At 55.2% G+C, this 18,690-nt stretch overlaps 1 protein-coding gene and 1 long non-coding RNA gene across 8 annotated transcripts in view; one reads left to right on the forward strand and one right to left on the reverse strand.

The window, feature by feature from the left end:
- The window catches only part of DLGAP2 (DLG associated protein 2), a 693,430-nt gene that overhangs the window by 448,559 nt on the left and 226,181 nt on the right, over positions 1 to 18,690 (forward strand). The gene's annotated exons all lie outside the window — the stretch shown is intronic.
- Positions 3,096 to 4,569, reverse strand: LOC119877920. The gene is made up of 3 exons (XR_005385471.1): positions 4,469 to 4,569; positions 4,091 to 4,243; positions 3,096 to 3,268 (listed from the first exon to the last, which is right to left on the reverse strand). It is a non-coding gene; the product is annotated as an uncharacterized LOC119877920 (long non-coding RNA).

Below are 18,690 nucleotides of genomic sequence, written 5' to 3' on the forward strand. Positions count from 1 at the left end.
CCCCTCACCAGGCCTGGACATGTGCTTGCCCTGCGCGCCCAGTCCCACTGCAGCTGAGACCCCATTCCTGGCAGCCCTACACTGTGTCCTCTTTTCCCCAAGACCTGTCTGCTCTCCATGGACTTGGTTTCTCAGGGCAGAGCTCTGACCCGGAGCAGCGTGTGGGGATCACCAGGGAGCACATGGCCACCGTGTGGAAGGAGAGCGCCCTGGCCCCCTTGCTGTCCTGCTCCGGGGCGACCTGCCCTGCGGCCCCCCAGCAGAGACGGCAGGGGAAGCGCATCCTGGGGGTGCCTCTGCTTCCTGCGTTCACCTGGCTCTTGGTAGTCACATCCTCTCCCTGATGCACTGGAGGACTTCATCAGGCTCTTGCGCAGGGAAGCAGTCCAATGACTGTGAGGCAAGTCTCAGGGTCAGCTTTAGAAGCCTGAAATTGAATACTGGAGTTTTAATAAAAACAAATAATTGAGTTAACATAAGCATCAAATTCTATCACAAAAGATTAAAAGCCGAAACACAACAGGAAAAATATCTGCCACAAATTAACATAAAAACTTTAATATAGGAAACAATATCTCAGTTCTATTGGAAGTAGAAGTTAATATTCCTGGGCGGGGGGAGGCGGAAATCCACAAAGGAATGAACAGTTATTTCACAAAGTCCAAATTTAATAGGCTCATGAAAAAATTTCAATATTATTAGCAATGAAATAAGTAGACCATTTAAAAAAAAAAACTAGAAAAAAATCCTAGTTACCACACTTACCATGTTTTTAAGTTTTAAAATGACAATGGCCATCAGCGTTTATGGGGGGAAAACACTGGTGCTGCCTTCTGGAGGAAAATCCTATATGAGAAGCCTTAAAAGTGTTCATTTGACCTGACCCCAAAATTGTAGCTGTAGGAATCCCCCGTAAAGGATGTCCTCTCGGCGCGAAGAGTCACAAACTCCCTAGATGTTCAAAAGCGGGAGATTATTCAAGTTAAAGAAAATATTCATATAATGAAATACTGTGCAGCTGCTCAGACAAAGTTGTCGACGAATATGGAACAGCCTGGAAACACGCACGTTACTGTTCGAGGTGGAGAGAATCATGACCCCGCGGTCACAGTTGTCCGGACCTGCAGAGAGCCCACGCGCTAGCCTGGCAGCAGCCCTCCTGGCGCCCCGAGGGGGATGGGTGCTCTGTCCAAGCTGCGGTGGTTCTGCAGGTGAAGAAATATCATTTTAGGCTCGTGCTGGTGGGGGGGGAGCTGCGCAGCTTGCAACCCCCGGCCCGGCCGTCTCCCGGGTGTGAGCACGCGGTGTCTGGCCGTGCCCCGGCCCCAGCCCCCGCCGACCTCCTCTGCACGCATCGGCCCTGGAGGCTTGTGGGTGAACTGGTGCCCCGCGCCCGGCTGGCCTCCCCGCTGGCCTGGCAGACGCTCCGGCAGGGACGAGGCCTGCAGACTCTCCGCCACAAACTCCCCTGTTGCCGTTTGTTCTGACTCCATAGGTGACACAGGCTTATGCATCCAGTTGCCTCCAGAGACTGGATGTTCACAGGCAGTGAAACAAAGTCCCTTTTTTTTCTAGATTTTGAAGCCTTATTAAGTTCAGAATATCAGGGGATCCCTGGGTGGCGCAGCGGTTTAGCGCCTGCCTTTGGCCCAGGGCGCGATCCTGGAGACCCGGGATCGAATCCCACGTCAGGCTCCCGGTGCATGGAGCCTGCTTCTCCCTCTGCCTGTGTCTCTGCCTCTCTCTCTCTCTCTGTGACTATCATAAATAAATAAAAAATTTTTTTAAAAAAGTTCAGAATATCAATAGAAAAAGAAAAAGAAAAAAAAACCCTGTCTGAAAGTGTGAGGGAAGGTTTCAGGGAACAGCTGCTCTGTGATAACCTGGGACAGGTGTCCCCAGGGCTCTGGATTCAGCCGCACCTGCGCCTTGGGCAGTGGGGCTGGCCTCCCGCGGGCTCCATCCCCGCACGCCCACCCAGAGCGCGGCGTCGATGGGGCTGGGGGACCACGGAGGGGGAACACAGACGGCCCCAGGGCCCCTCGTCAGCAGCCAGGATCCTCCACACACGATTGTCCCAGAACCTAAGATGCGGAATAGGACAGAACAGGACAGAGCGGCAAATAAGACCCGACAGCGAACGGCATCCAGGGGACACAGGCTCCTGCCCCGTCCCCGCACCGCCATTCAGCAAACGCGCCGAGCACGCATGTGTGCGGGTGCTGGTGACCCGGGACGCGTGGCCCGATCAGACACTGAGCACAGGCCCGACGGCAGGTGCGATTCTTCCCACGGTTACCTCACGGTGAGAAGTTCGTTCTGCGTACCCTGAGTCTGACTCGGGACATCCGCGGAAATGGGCGATCCGAAGAAGCACTCGGCTCTGTCCCCAGGATGCGATGTGTCCCCGTTGGGCCTGTGGCCGGGTGGCCCTGCCGTGGGTCCGCAGGTCCCAGGAGTGCGCGGGCCGGGCCGTCCCGTGGAGGAATGAGCGTCTGGAGGCGTTCCCCGGGGCGGTGGCATCCGGCTCCTGGACGGTGTCAGCGCCCGCCTTGCCCTGCCGAGTCACACGCTCCTGATGCACCTGCCGGCGTCAGACATGTTCTCCCCGCTTGTGGTCACGCTGGTCACGTGCTCGTTCTTCGTCGGTCGCTGCACCGTCACCTTCGCTGACCCGGTTACCGACCGCGTGAGGGCCAGCGCGGGTGCGGTGACCGGTGACGCTCCCACCCCTCGGGGGCCTTGCCCTCGTTCCCCTCAAAACCACACCTGATGATCCCTGATGCCTCCCTGAGGAGCTAGAGGACGGGCTCTGGCCTGTGACCGCGGTCACACTCACAGCACGAGCCGTGCAGCGTTCTGATTCTGGGGACCTCAGCGCCCGGCCCTGTTCCTGGAGGGAGGCCGCGTGCCTGGTGCTCCCGGCTCACACCTCGAGCCCCCCTTCGAGTGCGCCCCGAGCGCCGCTGGGCCCCCGTGCCGCACACGCCGCAACCCCTGCTGCCTGTCTGCCCGGGTCCCCTCCCCGCACCCGCAGCCCGCCCCGACCGAGCCGGCGTCTCCCCATGGGAGAGCGCAGCTGGCCCTCGGGGGCGAGTTCCCAGCCGCGGGCGGCCCAGCGGAGAGACCTGGATCGACCTCTGCTGCTCCGTCGACCTGTTTCCTCATCTTCCAGGAGCCGAAGCCTGGCCTGGAGCAGCAGCACGAGGCCTCTCGGTAACACTCGCTTCGGGCTCAGAGACGTGACTCACGACGCAGTGAGCCTCTCCTGCTTAGTGGGAGATTTTAAAGTACGTTAGAGTCTCTGTTTTCTTCTCGTTTCTGAGATCTTTCCTCCTGGTGCGTTTTGGGGGCGGTAGCCCGACGGCTGCGGGGACGGAGACGGGGATGGCGGGCGGACCAGCACCTGGACGGGCAGCCCGAGCCGCGGCCGACCACCCGCCCGGAGGGAGGCCCCTGAGCTCTAGAGAAGCCCCAAATCTGGTTTGTCTGAAATCTTCTCATTTTTAGATGTTGGCAAGATTTTTGTTAATAAAAACAAACAGACAAGCAAAGCCCCCGCGGAACGCCCTGGGTGTGCAGGTGGGGCTGGCTGCTGGCGCGAGCTCCCGGCCCCCCAGGGAGGAGTCAGGTGGGGTGCAGAGGCCTGAGCTCCCTGCCCCCCCAGCGGCCTCGGGGTGCAGGGGCTGCGTGCTCGCTGCGGGAACGGGGGCGCTTCCCCACCAGGCACGCAGGCCTCTCTGCCCCTCGCAGGAGAACCCCAGCAGGAGGCCCGAGCGGGTGTTGAGCCGCGGGACCCTAGCACTGGGCGCACTTCCTGCAGGACCCGAGCGTGTCCCCCGGGAAGCTCCAGAGGTCTGAGGGGTGGCAGGGCCGGGGCTGCAGGTTCCCAGAATCACGTGAGCCTCTGGCTGCACTGCCCCCTGGAGGTGTTCGCGGGGTCACATGCCTGCACGTTACACATGCGCGGCCGGCGGGGCAGGGGCAGGGCAGGCCCTGCGGGAACCCGGTGCGGCTGCAGCACAGCCCGGACGAGCGCAGAGCCCCAGGCCCCTGCCGCGGGTGTTGGCCAGGCGACCTGGGCTCCTACCTGCCTCCGGGCAGCAGGGGCCTGCGGGGGCTGGGCCGTGGTCTGCTCCCCGCATCCCTGCCTTTCCAGGGGTGGCTCCGCAGTCCCATACAGCAGGTGATGCGTAGCCGGTGACAGGTTCCCAGAGTGAGGGGTCCGGGCGCAGGCGGTCAGCTGTCAGGAGGAGGCCAGCCTGGGGCTCAGGCTGCAGGGAGGCCGGCCGCCCTGCTCACAGCCCGGGCAGCGTGGTCCCCGTTCCAGGCAAGCACGGGCAGGTGGCCGTGCAAGGGACGCCCTCCTAGCTCCCAGGGACCCGCCAGCGGCCGTGCAGAGCTCTGCATACCGGGGGGGGGGGGGGTGACCTGCCGCTGAGCCCCGGGGAGGGTGACTGGTGCTCACCCTGAGTCCGTGTGCTTCTCCAGTCGTGTGGGAGGCTGCGGCCACGCCTGGCACACGCCTCGAGTGTTCCGAGCGGCCCCTCGGGAGGCCAGCTGTCCCGGCACAGGAAGAGCTGCTGCACCCACACGCCTTCCTGCCCCCCCAGTCCCGCCTCCACCAACTGTGAAGTAACGAGTGGCTTCCATCCATGGGCTCAAGGCCGCTGCTCCAGGGACCAAATACCACACACGGTCCCCTCGCGGCCTGGAAGCTGGGAGTCTGGGGTCCGGGTGCGCCCAGGGCCAGGCTCCCAGGGGCCGCCCTCCCTGCCGTGTGGATGCTGTCGCTCGCTGTGTCCTCCCGTGACCGACCCTTTATTAAAGTCTGTGTCCTGACCCTCTCTTGTCACGACAGCACCAGTCATGGCACCTTAGGCCTCCCCACCGGGGTCGTCCTCTTACGTTGATCACCTCTTAAATTTTATTTTATTATTTATTTTTATTTTATTCATAAGAGAGACAGAGAGAGAGGTGGAGACACAGGCAGAGGGAGAAGCAGGCTCCATGCAGGGAGCCCGACGTGGGACTCGATCCCAGGACCCCGGGTTCATGACCTGAGCTGAGGGCAGACACTCCCCCTCTGAGCCCCCCAGGTGCCCCGAGGAAGACTTTTCTTGTAAACAGGGAGCAGGGTTGACGGGGCAGCCTCTTTGACTCTGCAGAAGGGGCGTGTGGCCCCTGGGGAGCAAGGGACCTGCCAGGGAACACCCCAGGGCAGCGGGGAGCTCTAGGACCTGCGCCCCAGCCACCTGCAGCCTTCACCTTCCCTCCTTCCCGCACGGCCTCCCTCCCGCAGCCTAGATGCCACGCACCATCACTTCTGCAGTTAAGAAACACCACAGTCAGTCGGAGAAGGACAATCATTATATGGTTTCACTCATACAGAGAATTTAAGAAATAGTAGAAGGGGTTATAGGGGAAAGGAGGGGACCTTAGTGGGAAAAATCCGAGAGGGAGACGAACTATGAGAGACTCCTAACTCCGGGAAATGAACTAGGGGTGGTGGAGGGGGAGGTGGGCGGGGGGTGGGGGTGACTGGGTGACGGGCACTGAGGGGGGCACTTGGCGGGATGAGCGCTGGGGGTTATGCTGTATGTTGGCAAATCGAACTCCTATAAAAGAGAAAAAAGAAACACCACAGTCACCATCTCTGGGGCTCGCTTGCCGTGGGTTTCCCAAACACTCGAGGTAAGTGGTAGTTTTTAACAGTTTTGTACAAGATAGATCATGAAGAGACGTCGCTGCTAAGTAGGAAAAGCCACTTGATCAGGTCTGCTATCTGTTGGCACCTCCATCCCACGCCCTTCCTGTATCCGTCCCTCCCGGGGCTGGAGACCCAGGGGCACTGAGTCCGTGTTTGCATCTGCCGTGTCCGTGTGCCCACATCCATGTGCGTCTGTCCTCTCTCCACCTGCCTGTGTTGGGTACGACGTGTCAGGTTCCACAACAGAGGACTTATCACGGGACTAATTTCGACCCGGTGGGATTCTTTACGCCTTCACGAGTGCGTGAGACCAAGGCGGGACACAGGCAGTCAGGGGAAAGAGCAGTAGATGCTGGGGGGCGACCATGTAAAAACATGGGGCTCCCCGGGGAGCAAAGAACAGGATTATCCCTGCGTGAACGGCACACACAGGGCTCAGGGGGGACAGGTGTGCGATTTGGGCCCTCAGCCCTCAGACCACGTGGCTTGAATGGGAAGGTGTCCCAGGGGGCACCAGTGTCAGGGTTGCTCGGGACACCTGGCATGCGCCTCCGGGTCAGGGCGCCCCAGACTTCTGTGAGCCTCGGGGTCCCCGGAGGGGCTCGCTGCAGCTCCCACGCTGGCCCAGCTGGGGGTCCCCACCCCGGGCACCTGGGCGGCAGCCTCAGCGTCCGGCAGGTTCTGGAGCACACAGGGCAGCGAGGAGCCAATGCGTAGCCAGCGGGACGTCGCAGAGCCACGGGGTAGTTTTGCACTTGAGTGAGCCCCGTCTCCCTGCGGAGGAGCCCAGGGCAGGGGGGCCAGCTGGGAAGTGTGCAGAGGGCACGCCGAGCAGCACGCGGGGGGCGCAGGGGGGGCGCAGGGCGGCGGACCCTCTGCCGCGGGTCTGTCCTGCGCCCGCAGTGCGTCCAGGAGGCTCCCTGGCTTCTGCTCGTCACATCCCAGGAACACAGTGTTAAACCCGTAGAGAAGCCACACGGCGCTCACGTCCCCGCGCTGCGAGTGGGGAGCTGGGGATGAGCCAGAGGCTGTTACCCTGCAGGTGTCTGGACACATCCCGGAAGCCGGATGGGGCGGGGGAGTGGGGAGCAGAGGGGGAGACTTCCGTGTTCCCCTTTGTCATGATGAGTGTCTTACTTATGACACTGTACTGTCCCAGCTGGACATAGACGCGGTGTAGCCGAATCAGTTTTCCCGACACAGGAATTCCTTGACGCATCCTTCCTCCCCTGTCAGGGAACCGCGACAGCTGGCGGGGCACACTTCACCCGGGGTGCGCTGAGCAGGCTGCTAGACGTCCCCGTGCGAGAAGCACCCAGTCACCTGTTACTCTACATGGTAACGTGTGCAAGACGGTCGTCCAGTGCGCATTTTAATTGTACTTTAGGACCAGGTCTGTGTTTGTCCTTCCCATTTTCCTGGGGTTTTCCCCTGCCTGGGCTACGGGAGGGGTTCCTGTGACCTGTCAGGGGAGGCGGTCAGCACGCAGGGCGTAGGACACACCTTTTTAAGGATAAAATTTGCTTTGTGCATCTGAACATTTGCATTTACTTCTGTTTGGCTGAGAATCGAGGAGTCTGAGTATATCCCACAGAGCAGGTGTGGGGTCACCAAGGCAGTGCGATGGAGCGTGAGGGGGCTCGTGGGCTCTGCAGGTGTCCGTGCACCTGCAGCTCTCCCATCCCAGCCTGAAGCCTCATGGAAGAGCATCCACCGTGCCAGGGCCAGGCAGGGCCTTGTGTGGAGACCCGGTCAGGGCTTGGGTGCAGCCTGGGCATCTAAGGCGACACCTCTGCACAGAAGACAGCAGTGGGGGATGCTACACCTCACCAAGGGGTGATTTTTGTCCATATTTAGTGATTTTATTTGTCATATACGGAATGTCTGTGCCCCTCAGGATGCCTGTGACCCCCTGCGGGGTGGGGTCTGCAGGAGCCCTGGGGAGGTGCCTGGGGTCACGTGGGGAAAGGGATGGAGACCTCATGGAGGGAGCTGCGTATGAGCCACCAGAGGCTTACCGCCTGCCTCCGCCCACTGTGTGAAGACCCAGGGTGACGGTCATCTGGGGCCCTGAGAAGCACTCAGCAGAACCGGGCCGTGCTGGTCCCAGCCTAGACTCCCAGCCCCGGCGAGGGTGCAGCACACAAGCTCCCTCCCTCCTCATCTGGGGAAGGAGCTCCCCTCTGGAGGTCCCTGAGCACAGCTGCAGCCCCAGGTGTGGGGGCTCCTCTCACCCTGACACCCCTGGCCTTGCCAAGCTCTGGAGTCATAGCGTGAGCTCAGTGAGCACCTTGGGATAAATGTGTGCAAAGGTCTGTATGCGGGTCCTGGGATCTGCGAGGGGTGCCTCCTGGCGTTTCCAACAGCAGCATGTTTGCAGGTGGCCAGGGGCCTCCAGACCTGCTGCCACTGCTCTGCAAGGCAGCCGCACACAGGCCGCGTGGCAACCACCCCTTTAGAGACTGTATGTTACCCCAGAAGCATCTGAATTGCCACTGATGTCGCAGTCGTCTGGGGAAAGCACAGCTCTGTGCGGGAGGCCCGTCCAAACAGTTGCAAATAATGATTCTGCACAAAAGATGCGTCCCAAACGAGGCTTTCCGCAGATAGCAGCCGGGCCTCTTCCATGTCACGTTGTCACAAAGTGCTGTGCACGCAGGTGCCGCACGCCGGAGAGATGTGAATACACGCCCACCCGCTGCTCTGATTCACTGCTGGAGTCAGGAGGTCGCTGGGGCGGCCGCGTCCCGTGCCTGCTTGGTGAAGCGCTTCCAGCCCTTGCAACCTGGAGCAACCGTGAACGTTCTTTGCTTTCCATCCCACTAACGTGCTCACCGTGGCCTCATGGGGTAGAGGGGCAGCTATTTGGGAAGAAAGCAATTGGATTCCTCCCTAACGTCTGATCTTCGCTGAAATCCCAGGGGTTCCAAAAGTTTAGATGTAAGAAGATAAAACCCTAAGAGCTACAGCAGGTAGGTTTGGTGACGTTTGGAAGAGGGTCGGGTGTTTGAGGAGGGATTCCAGGAGAGAATGACAGCTGGGGGGACAAAGGCAATTGTGTCTTATTTTATGAAACTATCCTCAGGAAATCCTTTTTTTTTTTTTTTTAAATCAACATTTGACTTAAAAACAATTTAAAATAGGGGATCACTAGCAGCTATTGAGAAAGAGCCAATATTCTTGACCTAATAAAAAGCTTTGTCAGATACTGTATAGTAATGGATGTCTATGTACAAGTGGCTCATGAGGACACCCAGGAAGCAGGTGCATGCAGCCAAATGCAGGGAGTCTCCCCACTAGTTGCCTACGCCTCATGCACATCCATACGGGAGCCCATCGTTTGCCTGTCGCAGCAGCAAAGATTCACAGTAGCCCGTGTTCACAAAGATACGGGGAAATGGGCTTTCATCTGTGCTACATGTACGTGTAGTATATATAGTTTAATAGCTCTCTGTGTATTTTATGCCTCTATTTTCATATATATTACATATTTATCATACACATACTACGGATGTGAAACATTTCAATGGATCATTTTGGCAACTCAAAACGAGCACAGTCCTTGAGATAGGAAGGCCCCTTCTTTTGTGGTGGAGAAATGCAAAATGTGCATTTTTTGCTCACCTCTGAATTCCAACACTTAAGAATAATAAAAAGCACAGGAACCTTCAAGTGTATAATTATAGAATCTTGAAGGAAGACAAGTACACAGAGATGCATGCACAGAATATGTACAGTTTACTTTTACAACAGTAAGAAGTTGGAAGGCATTGTGTTATCTCATCACAGAAGACTAATTAAGTGAACTTTGGTGTATTCCAAGAAGTAGCACTCTGTGGGCAACTGGAGTTATGGGGGGGTGTGTACATGGGGCACGGGTATGCGTGTGTGGAGATGGGGGCCTCTGATCGTTAAGGAATTACAGCTGTGATATTAGGTTAATTAATCTGATAAAACAGCATATGTGGTGTCATGCTTATAAAACATCAATCCAAACGTCTCTCTTTCTATGTATATGCACACAAAACATACTTAGAAGTCAATTAATTAACTTAATTAATCAAAGCAAACTCTCAAATATGGAAAAAAAGCCTTCAAACAATAGTGTTGCTTTGGAAAATAAGCTGGGCCTCAGATCCCCCACCACTGAATCGTGTGTGTCTGGGTCTGGATCTGCACCCCCTCTGGCTGGGGGTCTTTCCTGCTCCTGATGGTGGGGGGGTTGGTGAGTGGAGGGCCCAGGAGCACCCTGGGCAAGGCTCTGGGCCCCCGAGAGTCCTGTGTGTGGTCGCAACTCTCCCCCCAGGTCCCCAAGCTCCTGTAGCCTTTGTCAGGTGTGCTGTCTGGGAGGCTTGCTTATCCAGAGGAAATTAAATAATTTTTTTTGTTTATTTTCTTATTGGAGTTTGGTTTGCCAACATAGAGTATATCCCCCAGTGCTCATCCCATCAAGTGCCCCCCTCAGTGCCCGTCACCCAGTCACCACCACCCCCCGCCCTCCTCCCCTTCCATCACCCCTAGTTCGTTTCCCAGAGTTAGGAGTCTCTCATGTGCTGTCTCCCTCACTGATACTTCCCACTCATTTTCTCTCCTTTCCTTTTTATTCCCTTTCACTATTTTTTACATTCCCCAAATGAATGAGACCATAGAATGTTTGTCCTTCTCCGATTGACTTACTTCACTCAGCATAATACCCTCCAGGTCCATCCACGTTGAAGCAAATAGTGGGTATTTGTCGTTTCTAATGGCTGAGGAATATCCCATTGTATACAGAAACCACAGCTTCTCTATCCATCATCTGTCGATGGACACCGAGGCTCCTTCCACAGTGTGGCTATTGTGGACATTGCTGCTAGAAACATCGGGGTGCAGGTGTCCCGGCGTTTCACTGCATCTGTATCTTTGGGGTAAATCCCCAATTGGGCAATTGCTGGGTCGTAGGGAAGGTTTATTTTTAACTCTTTGAGGAACCTCCACACAGTTCTCCAGAGTGGCTGCACCAGTTCACATTCCCACCAACCGTGCAGGAGGGTTCCCTTTTCTCCGCATCCCCTCCAACATTTGTGGTTTCCTGCCTTGTTAATTTTCCCCATTCTCACTGGTGTGAGGTGGGATCTCATTGTGGTTTTGATTTGTATCTCCCTGATGGCAAGTGATGCGGAGCATTTTCTCATGTGCGTGTTGGCCATGTCTATGTCCTCCTCTGTGAGATTTCTCTTCATGCTTTTGCCCATTTCATGATTGGATTGTTTGTTTCTTGGGTGTTGAGTTGAATAAGTTCTTTATAGATCTTGGAAACTAGCCCTTTATCTGATATGTCATTTGCAAATATCTTCTCCCATTCTGTAGGTTGTCTTTGAGTTTTGTTGACTGTATCCTTTGCTGTGCAGAAGCTTCTTATCTTGATGAAGTCCCAATAGTTCACTTTTGCTTTTGTTTCTTTTGCCTTCGTGGATGTATCTTGCAAGAAGTTACTGTGGCCAAGTTCAAAAAGGGTGTTGCCTGTGTTCCCCACTAGGATTTTGATGGAATCTTGTCTCACATTTAGATCTTCCATCCGTTTTGAGTTTATCTTTGTATATGGCGCAAGAGAGTGGTCTAGTTCCTTCTTCTGCACAGAAGGACGGCCCTGCCGTCCTCAGCCTGGTGGCTTCACGGCTCCAACTTCAGGACATGGAAAGCCTCCGGGACCTGAGAGGCCACATCGCCTCCCACTCTGGCTTGAGGGCAGCAGGATGTCAGAGTTCCGCCCCCGGTCAGCCGGCCCCAGCCAGCCGGGTGTGCATTCTCCCGCTGGGGACGCAGATAGATCCATTTATTCTTCACAGTTGACTGAGCCCGTTAGCAGCAGGTGCCTGTGGCTGCAGACTGTGCCGGACAGGAGGACGTGGATCTGCGTTAACTCCCTTCCCCTAGACGTCATGTGTTCACATACAGCATGTGCACAGCCCGTCTGTGGAGGGCGAGAGCCGTGGACAGAGTACAGACGGGTTTTCGTTCCTCACCAGCTCCTTCAGATGTTGGGAAATAAAATACTCTGATTCGAGTACTAATTAATGGAAGTATTAGGTTGGATTCAATAAGTTAGTGTTTGGGTCCATATTTGTGAAAAGGGCCCCATGACATGGCTGCCCCAACCTAAGGGCATGTGAACGTCCGGAGACCAAGTGACCTTTCCTGAGTTGTGGTGTCTCAGGGAGAAGTAGGATTCCTGGCTATGAGCCTGGCTGCGTGCGGAGGGCGGTGCTGGGTCTGGGGTCCTCATGTGCCTCCCCTGCCTCCGCCGCCCACGAGGACTGTATGCAGGGATGCTGTGCCATCCCTGGAGCCCATGAGAACCAGGACCATAGCCCTGTCCTTGGGAAGGTTTGAAAAGGTGTTTTTGTTTTGCTGTTTTATCTTCAAGGTTGGAGGCATCAGACCCTAGCAGGAGTCCCTGGCGAGCATCAGCCCAAGGTGAGACCCTGCCCCTTACAGAGGCTGGGGTCCCTTCAGCCTCAGCTTTGGAGGCCCCTGGTTGGAGGTCTGCCTCAGCCCCACACTGGATGGTCGGGCTGGACGTGGCTGCCAGCTATCTACACTAGCTGTGCTGTCACCCCACTTTCCCAGGTGACTTCTGTTCAGCCCCCGGCTTTTCAGATGACCTTTCCCTTGTGTTCACCTGCCCTGGCCAGCTCAGGCGGCCGTAACAGGACACCAGAGACCAGAGTAAGCAGAGGACACTTATTTCTCACTGTCTGCAGGTTGGGAGTCCAAAACCAAGGTGTCAGCAGATCCGGGGGCCGGTGAAGGCTCTTCCTGGCGCATGGGCGGTGTCTCCTCATGTGTCCTCACGTGGATGGGAGAGAGCCCTAACTGCATCCCAGGGCCCACCCTCACCACCTCCTCTGACCCTCCTCACATCCCAGAGGCCCCTCCCAGTGCCATCGCCTGGGGTAAGGGCCGTAGTGCATGGGTTCCGAGGACACATAGTATTTTTATATACCTCCCATTTGCCTCATTACACCAACCACTTGAGGTAGCTCATAGGAAAAATGGAAATCACATACTTCAGTAGAAAAAATGGGAATACACGCTACAAAGGATAGAGTTGAGAGTAAGACAGGGAGGTAGTGGGTGCTTGGGTAGGGCAAGGAAGTTTTATTTATTTATTTATTTTTGGGCAAGGAAGTTTTAATCAGCAGTGATGGCTGGCCAGTCAATCTGCTTCTGGGCTTCCAGGACATGGGGTGTGGAAAAGGAGTATACACATTGTTTATGGTCCATTATCATAAAGAGCATGCCAGTTCTTCTCTGGAAACAAAGATTTTCTTGACTCTTAGGCTTACGGAAATTTCTTACGTAGAATTCATGTGAGAGACACAACATCATGTTATCAGAAACAGCCTTCACCTATTTTTAGAACAAACACAGCAGCTGGTTTCGTGGGAAGGTCCCTGCAGCCCCTCCCCTCAATCTCTGCAAGAGTGGAGTGTCCAAATGAAACTCCTCAGAAGCAGGTTTTGGAGGAGGTCATGTCAGTGGGGTTAAACCAGAAGCAAGCCAACAGTACCTAAAAAAAAAAAAAATCCATCTGTTCATTCAAAACAACCTAGTGAGGCTTAGTGTGCATTCACCACATTGGTGCATTCACCACCATGGCAGGGCAGCCCGGGTGGCTCGGCGGTTTAGTGCCACCTTCAGTTCAGGGTGTGATCCTGGAGACCTGGAATCCAGGCCAATGTTGAGCTCCCTGCATGGAGTCTGCTTCTTCCTCTGCCTGTGTCTCTGTCTTTCTCTGTGTCTCTCATGAATAGATAAATAAAAATCTTTCAAAAAAAGAAAGTGCTGGGCGATAAATGCCCTCCCTGCCTGCTTGTCCAAGAGCTCTGGTCTCTTGAAGGCCATAGAGAAATGGGAGGAAAATGTGTATCTGGTGTGGGACACAGACAACAATTTCCAAGCTGGACCGGGGGTTCAGGGAAGGTTTTCCAGGAGGAGACACTGGAGCTGCTTGTAGAGGGCAAGCAGGAGACAGTGGCCCACAAAGGGCAGGCTGGGATGTGATGAGGTGGCTGACTGCGGAGCTCAGAGGTCAGGGTGCTGTCCCTGTTCATGTGTGTGGAGCAGGGCATCCAGCCTGGTGAGAGGGAGGGTCCAGTGTAACCTGAGTTTTTAGAGGATTTACATTTTAAATAGACTGGTGAGAAAATCAGTCTGCCTGGGAGTGATGTAGAGGTGGGCAAGGAGGACATGATGCCAGGGCCTTTCCTGCCAGACATGTGCCTTTTCTGACATACGTGAACCCCTGTTCTGTCCATGGAGATGACAGCAGTTTGGAAGAAGGGAAGCAGATCAGTGGGAAATAGCAGATGTGGGTGATGGGAGCAGTGCTAAGCCAGCAGAGGGAAATGGAGAAGAAGCAGCAATGCACACCGGGGAGGATTCTCCCTGGGAAGGCTCCAGAGTGGAAAACAGCTGTGAGGATGAGGGCATCTGCAGTTGCAGCTGGACACCACATGCCTGCCCATCTGGGAACCAAGGGAGGCAGTGCTCAACCCACAGCAGCTGGACAACCTGCCTGAGAGCCTGGTTCTGCAGACCTAGAGGTGGTGACCAAGTGTTCCTGTCAGCAAGAATGAGGACAAAGGCTGTGCTGTGGGGCAGGACCTCCCTCAGCCCCCTTCTCCTGGTGCACAAGCAGCCGATACCTTCTCATCCCCAGCTGCGGCTCGAAGGTTTCTTTAAGTGACTGGCCACAGAGCCACGGGCAAGCAAGCATCCTCAGTGAAAATTCTGAGTGTTCAGTGCCCTGTAGCTCTCAGCATTTACTGCAGTCAGCTTGTTGCATCACCACACATTTGAGAGAAGCCTCTAACAAACTGAAAGAGATTGAAACAGAAATTGAAATAATCAAGAGGAAATAAATATTATAATTATGTTAAGCATTTTGAACTATCTTAATAGGAACCTAAAAATTAGATGCATTAAAAGGTAAAGCAAAAAAAAAAAAAAAAAAAAAGGTAAAGCAATTAATAACTCCAGGGAAAGAGAAAAGTTGCATGACCAAAGGAAATATAATGTTACCTTATTATACAAGTTTTCTGTGAACCGTATTTACCTAGAAATAATGTTTATACTAAATATTGATTTTAACAAACGTGACAATGTTATAAAGATGGAGAAGAGAGAACTTAGTATTATAGCTATAGCTCAAAATCTACAATTTACTATCACAGAGTGATCTACTCATAGTTACTACAAATAAGGAGAATAATATTAAGAAAAACAGCTGGGAGAGTTGAAAGTGGCTACCTTTGGGAGAGGTTCAAAATGGAGAGGGGGCAAGATGAGGGTGGCAGATTTTATAACAAGCCTTTTGAGATTTGATTTCTGTAAAAGTTTATACATGCAAATTATAAAGAAGAAATCTTTAATTAGAAAAAAATGAAATAAATTTGAAGAGTGTAGGAACACGTGGACCCTAGCAGTGGCACTGAGAATGGGGCAAAGGGGTGAGCTTAAAATGTCTGGAAGATATGCGTTAGAAAATCAGCACCAGATGTCTGTATAGTGGGTGCAGGATTTCAGTCTGGGGAGAGGAGAAAGTCCTGGAATCAGTGGTGATAGTTGCACAACATTGTGAATGAATTTAATAACACTGAATGCACGTAACAATAAAATGCTATCTTTTATTAGAATTTTTTTTTAAGATCGGCTATCTAGGTAAATGTTGGCAGAGCAGAAGTAAGGGGAGAAAGTCAAGTACTAGGTTTTGGCCTGAGTTACTTGGTGGTGGGCTGGAAGTGGTGCAGGAGTGGGGTGGGGGTGGTGCCAGGTTTTAGTTGGGCACCTGGATGGAGGGTCTGAACCTATCACTGTGGTAAGAACCCAGGGAAGGGGGAAGGTTGTCAAGGAGCCACTGATGTCAGTTTAGGGCCTGTTGAATCTCAGGGTACATTCGAGCAGTTCAGACTCATGCAAGCAGGGATGTGCTGCAAACTGCTTTGTGCATGGGGTCCGGGGCTTGGCAAAGACAGGAGTCGGGCCACGCAGAACTATAGAGTGGAGGCTATCAGCTTGGAGGTGACCACGGAGCACCTGGGGCCAGGCAGGTAGTCTCAGGAGGGGGCCAGGTGGCTGTGGTTTTGGGGGTGGTGGGCCATGGGAAGGTGAGGTGCACGGTGGGTGAGAGCTCTCACTGGAACTCGAGGTAAGGAGTATGGAGGGAGGCGTCTCCCTCATGGTGGGAGAGGAATGTGAACGTCTTTATCGGAAAGGGAAAGAAATGGGACCAGGACCTGGGTGAAGCACAATGGTGTGGAGGGTCGGCTTCCTCCCAGACAGGATTCAGCAGCAGAGGGGCCATGGGTAGCTCATGAGTGGGAAGGGAGGTTCCCCAAACCCCAGTGAGGTCAGGAAGATCCACAGAACAAAGGCTGTAGGATGAAGACGTAACTACAATGGCCAGGCGGGACCCCCGTGGGCAGGGAGACCGTGAGGAGGACAGTGAGGCCTCAGAGCTCAGATTGCTGGTGATTCCAGGCCGCGGGGTTCACTGGTCTTAGTCTAAGCCATGCTCATCTGCTGGGATAGGAAACGTCAAGTGGCTGCATTTCTCTGGACCTAAGATGTGCAGAGTGGGTGCAACAGAAAGACGAGACGGCTTGTCTACTGGAACGTTCTCTGTGGACACCAGCCTTCTGAGCCTGCCTTTACTTAACAGTAGGGGGGCGGTCCTGTAGTTACAAAGCAGGTACTACCCCCCAGGGATTAAAAGCAGACCTACCCTCAGGGTGGCATCGTTTTCTGGGGGTCAGGAACCCCGACCGTAATCACCAAAAGCAGCTGCCCCGCTCTGTGCACGGGTGGGGAGCGAGGGAGCACCTGGCCCCGGGCACTGAATCCTGGGAGGTTGGGGCAGCCCAGCCCGCTTGGGCATCTGCGCCAAGGCCACGGCGCTTTAGGCTCGGGGCGCAGAGCAGTCCAGGCCGGCTCGGCCTCAACGTGCCCGGAAGCAGGATGAGCGTGCAGCCACTTCTATCTGCGGATGGCTCAGGGCGCCCTTTGTGGATACGCCGCTTCAAGGAAAACCTGTTCCAGAATCAATAAGTGAGCTATTGAGCTGTAAACCAGTTGAATCTGGAACGGTCTCGGCTGTTGGCGAAAACCAGATGCAAGCGTTTCACCCAGGCTTCCGTGGTAGATGCAGGGACCCTCTACCACCTGCGGGCCGTGACGCTGTCTCGTCTCCTTTACCGTCTCTTATGCATAATCTCTTTTTATCTATTTAATAGAATGATTGTGTTTTTCCTCGTTCTTAATCCTTTTTGCTGGACAAAATAAGTCTATTGGTGCGGAGGCTTATGCAGAAGCAGCTAGCTGGGCATGAACTTTGAGCGTCAGGGTTATTTGAGGGCCCACCTCCAGCCCCGCTGCCCGTGCTGGGATCTCTGCATCCTGCACAGCAATTACAAAACTATTATCTGTCTGAACTGCTTGCCCCATCTTCTGTGTGGGCAGCGGGAGTCACTCCACCCCGTGCCAGCCGTGAGAACTGGGGCTGTGCCCTTAATTGCATCCCTGCCCACCTTTCACCTCCTCTCAGCTACCAGCCCCTGCGTGCAAGGGCTTTTGCCTGGATGCAGTGATGGGGGACGCTGGCCCTTGGCCCGAAAGGCTGACTTAGAAACCAAGAGGCAGGGTTGAGCCCTAACCCCTTCCATAAACCTGCTACCCAAAGCTGTCAGCAGCAGACTGAGCCCATAGTAACTGCCAACATGCTGTTCACGCAGGAGAGACAGGAATCCAGGACAGCATCCCTGCCCTCGTAGTGGCCAAAGCAGCCAGGACCTCGGGGACAGATTTCAACACAACTAGGAAGGCAATGGCAGGATCCAGGGTGGGTGGACTGCAGGGAGGGCCTGGGAGAGGACCAAGGGCACCAGTTCCTGCAAACGGGGATTGCATAGAGCAGCACCCGGAGATCCGCATAAACTAGAGCTTGAAGAGTGCGTTGTAGTAAACACAACCGGGTTAAAAGGGAAGGCATTCCAAGACTGGGAAGATCCTTTAGGGCAGGAACATCTGAGCACAGTGAGAATTTCCAGTGACCGGGACGGAGAGTTCAGGTCGGCAGACTAGGAGAGATGACCTCAGACATGCGGCCTGCTTGCTGGACTGAATCGGGGGTGTTAGGGGACCCGCTGTCCGGGACTGAACCCGGAGGTACCAGGGGACCTGCCGTCCAGCACTGTGAGCCCAGGGCTCTGAGTTTCAAAGCAGGGCAGTGGGACCACCTTAAAGGTCTGGAGCCCAGAGGGAAGAAGTGGCCTGCGAAGAAGCCGAGGCGTGGCATCAACTCAGAATGAGTCGCAGGTCGTGTGAGTCTAGAGGAAGGTGTCCAGTTTCTCCATGAGCAGAGACGCGTGTCTGTGGGGATTCCAGGGTGGATACACGGGAAGGCGCCCCAAGGAGCAGGCCACAGGCAGGGACAAGGAAGGGCGCCGGGACAGCCGTGGCCGAGCGGCCCGCGTGCCAGGCGAGAAGCTGCGTGGGAGGAAGGGAGACGAATTCAGCAGTGGACGGGGGACCGGGTTCTGCTGGGCGTCTCTGGCCTTCCCTTTACTCCACTGATTCAGGAGCTCACGTTAGGTTGAGAATTTCTTTCTCTGGATTTAAACGCAGCCCCTTTCGAGCCAGTTGATCATGTCTGGAAGGAACCTTTAACTCCGCGGATATAGTAGCTCCGTTGCCAGCGTCCTGTCTGCCCGCCCGCCCCCAGCCGTGAGTCCCCCTAGAAGGCGGTCCCTGAGCTCAGGTCCCTGAGCAGGCGACCTGACAGGCGAGGAGCCGGGTCCCGCTGTCACAGGCCAGGCACCAGTCTCCAGGGTCTGCCCGTCGCCGTGTCTCCAGGACGGGGGTTTCGCGCCCCCCCCAAGCCCTCAGCAATCAGAGCCCCTGCTGGCTTGGGCGGGAGTCCCGCCGGCCATCGTCCCCCT

Source organism: Canis lupus, chromosome 37 (genome assembly GCF_011100685.1).
Source record: "Canis lupus familiaris isolate Mischka breed German Shepherd chromosome 37, alternate assembly UU_Cfam_GSD_1.0, whole genome shotgun sequence".
NCBI classification, from domain to species: Eukaryota; Metazoa; Chordata; class Mammalia; order Carnivora; family Canidae; genus Canis; species Canis lupus.